Here is a 4057-nt window from a genome sequence, read left to right as displayed (position 1 = left end):
TGTTTGTCAGTCACGCGTTCATGAGTTGAAGAAGGTGATGAGTGTCACGGATCATCACCTTCTCTATAATTAAGCGCGAATGAACATCTTAGATACGAGCATACAAACATTTGAGTGGAGAAATAGAAACAATTGCATTAATTCATCGAGACGCTGCAGAGCTCCTCACCCTCAACAATGGAGTTTAGAGACTCATGCCGCCAAAGTGTATAAAGTTCAGATCTAAAAATGTCATGAGGTACAAGATAAGTCTCTAAAAGTTGTTTAAATAGTAAACTAGTAACCTAGGTTTACAGAATATGAATAAACTAAGGTAATTGGTGCATAAATCCACTTATGGGGCCCACTTGGTGTGTGCTGGGGCTGAGACTAAAGCTATCCACGAGCTGAGGCTTTTTTTGGAGTTGAACTCCAAGTTATAACGTGTTTTGAGCGTTCAACTCCGGATCATGACGTGTTTCTGGCGTTTAACTCCAGACAACAGCATGTACTTGGTGTTCAACGCCAAGTTACGTCATCTATCTTCGCGCAAAGTATGCATTATTATATATTGCTGGAAAGCCCTGGATGTCTACTTTCCAACGCCGTTGAGAGCGAGCCAATTGGACTCTTGTAGCTCCAGAAATTCCATTTCGAGTGCAGGGAGGTCAGAATCCAACAGCATCAGCAGTCCTTTTTCAGCCTAACTCAGATTTTTGCTCAGTTCCCTCAATTTCAGTCAGAAAATACCTGAAATCATAGAAAAACACAAAAACTCATAGTAAAGTCCAGAAATATGATTTTTGCCTAAAAACTAATAATATTCTACTAAAAACTAATTAAAACATGCTAAAATCTACATGAAATTACCCCCAAAAAGCGTATAAAATATCCGCTCATCACAACACCAAACTTAAACTGTTGCTTGTCCCCAAGCAACTAGATGAATAAAAGAGGATAAAGAGAAATCAAGAAGCAATAATATCTCAGAGTTTTAAGTGAAGCTCAGTTTCTAATTTAGATGAGCGGGGCTGGTAGCTTTTTGTTTTTGAACAGTTTTGGCATCTCCCTTTATCCTTTGAAATTCAGAATGATTGGCATCTATAGGAACTCAGAATTCAGATAGTATTATTGATTCTCCTAGTGTAGTATGTTGATTCTTGAACACAGCTACTCTATGAGTCTTGGCCGTGGCCCTAAGCACTTTGTTTTCCAGTATTACCACTGGATACATAAATGCCACAGACACATGACTGGGTGAACCTTTTCAGATTGTGACTCAGCTTTGCTAAAGTCCCCAGTTAGAGGTGTCCAGAGCTCTTAAGCACACTCTTTTGCTTTGGATCACGACTTTAACCACTCAGTCTTAAGCTTTTCACTTGGACCTTCATGCCACAAGCACATGGTTAGGGACAGCTTGATTTAGCCGCTTAGGCCTGGATTTTATTTCCTTGGGCCCTCATATCCACTGATGCTCAAAGCCTTGGATCCTTTTCTTAATCCAATGATTTCTTGTAAAGCTAAAAAGTTTTTTTTTTGAGTGCTTTTTCTTGCTTCAAGAATCAAATTCGTGATTTTTCAGATCATCAATAGTATTTTTCGTGTTCCTCATTCTTTCAGGAGCCAATATTCATAAAATTCATGATAAAAATTATGCACTGTTCAAGCATTCATTCAGAGAACAAAAAGTATTGCCACCACATATAGTTAATTATAATTTTTATTATTAAGAACTCGAAAAAGAAAAATTACTTCTTTATTCTAATTATCTACTATTTTATTCATGCCTGATGATGATGAGAAAAATAAATTATAACTTAATTGGGAATAAAACCAGAATAGATATACTAATTACTACTACTGCTACTACTACTATATATATCTCCTAAGGTAAATTTCTATAAAAACACTATCACAGAGTTAAAGCTAAAAATTGGAACTCAACAACCTGTGTTTTGAGAAGTAGATGTTCCTCTAATCTGTGGGGTGCTTTTCAAGGATTAATTTCTGGCGCTTCAGCTCCCTTAGATCACGCCCTTGCTCTTCCTGTTCCTTAAGCAGTTTGCAAAGCATGCTACTTTGATTGTTCTGTTCTTCCTTTATTTGGTCCATAGCTTCTTGCAATTTGGAAATAGAAGCCTCAAGATGTTCCCAATATTCGAATTGAGGGAGTTCTGGGAGGACTTCCTGTGCTCTCCTCTTGATTGGATCATCCTGCAGCTGTTGTCTGTCCATTGATATTCTAGTGATTGGCCTCTCAACTGAGATATACTCTGTTATTCCCATCTTCACTCCGGCATCTTTGCAGAGCATAGAAATTAAGCTTGGATAGGCCAATCTGGCGTCCTTGGAATTCCTGTTTGCTATTTTGTATAATTCACATGAGATCAGTTGATGGACTTCTACTTCTTTTTCCAACATGATGCAGTGAATCATCACTGCTCTTTTAATAGTAACTTCAGAACGGTTGCTGGTGGGCAATATAGAATGCACAATGAAATCCAGCCAGCCTCTGGCTACTGGTTTTAGATCTTCTCTTTTGAGTTGATTTGGGATGCCAGTCGTGCTGGTGGTCCACCTGGCTTCAGGGATGCATATATTCTCTAGAATCTTGTCCAGACCTTTATTTACCCTCATCATTCTCCTATTAAAGGAGTCTGGGTAATCTTTCAGTTGAGGAATCTTAAATATCTCCCTGATCTTGTCAGGATGGGTATGAACAATCTTTTCTCTGACTAAGGTCCGATGGTCATAGAGAGCAGCTCCAATTATTCTTTGCCTGTCTGTCTGCCATAGATTAGCATAGAACTCCTGAACCACGTTCCTTCCCACTTTCGTTTCAGGATTGGCTAGAATTTCCTAGTTCCTGTTTCGAATTTGCTCTTGGATCTTCGGATATTCATCTTCCTTCAGATCAAATTTGACTTCCGGGATCACTGATCTGTGACTCATTATTTTGTAGTAATGGTCTGAATGTTCTTTAGTTAAGAACTTCCCTTGATTCCAAAGTGGCTTTCGAGTATTCTCTTTCTTGCCTCTTGGGGTGGGTTGTTTTCCTTTAGGAGCCATGATCTTAATGAGTATGTTTTTGTGATCACGGATAAACACACCAAACTTAGAGCTTTGCTTGTCGTCAAGCAAAAGAGAAGAAAGGAGAGGGATAGGAGGAGAGCAAGTGTGGCATGGTGATGATGAGAGGGGCGCCGAATTCAATATATAGGGAGGGGGGTGGGAAATTTCGAAAATAAGAAAAAGATAAGATAGAAGATATGATTTATAAAAGATAGATATGATAAGAGAAAGATATAGTTTAGAAAGAGAAAGATATGAATAATATTCAAAAAGATAAATCTGAATTTTTAATTTTGAAAAAGATTTTAAAAAAAAGATAATTGAGATTTGAAAAACTTAGAAGAGTTGGATTGGATTGGAAAACAATTTGTCTTTATGGATTAAGACATATTTGATATTTTGAAAAAGGGATTTTAGAAGTTATGGTTCTTAGAAAACTAATTTGATTTTGAAGGATGACGTTTTGAAACATGTTTATGCAAGAAATCATGAATTGAAACATAAAAATTTAGAAAAATTATAAAGAAAAACGAATTTTACCTCCTCCCCACCATCCTGGCGTTAAACGCCCAAACGCTGCATGTTTTGGGCGTTTAACGCCCAAATGCTGCTTCTCCTGGGCGTTCAACGCCCAGCTGATGCTTCTTTCTGGCGTTGAACGCCAGGAAGTCCTTTGTCACTGGGCGTTTTTCTGAACGCCTAGGATGCTAACAATCTGGCGTTAAATGCCCAGAAGGTGCTTCTTTCTGGCGTTCAACGCCCAGAAGATGCTCCTTTCTGGCGTTTAACACCCAGATGGCTACCCTTACTGGCGTTGAACGCCCAGTGGGTGCTTCTTTTGGGCGTTCAACGCCCAAAATGTTTCTTACTGGCTTTTTCACGCCAGTGAGCTTCCAAATTTCCCTGTAACTCTGTGAATTCAATCAATTGCTATTTTTACCTTTTGAAGATACTTGGACACATACCTGTAAAAAAAGGAAATTTATTTAATTAGTAAATAAACTTT

Source organism: Arachis stenosperma, chromosome 9, assembly GCF_014773155.1.
Source record: "Arachis stenosperma cultivar V10309 chromosome 9, arast.V10309.gnm1.PFL2, whole genome shotgun sequence".
NCBI lineage: Eukaryota > Viridiplantae > Streptophyta > Magnoliopsida > Fabales > Fabaceae > Arachis > Arachis stenosperma.
The sequence above is the reverse complement of the archived record's forward strand: the minus strand, read 5'-3'. Positions refer to the sequence as shown.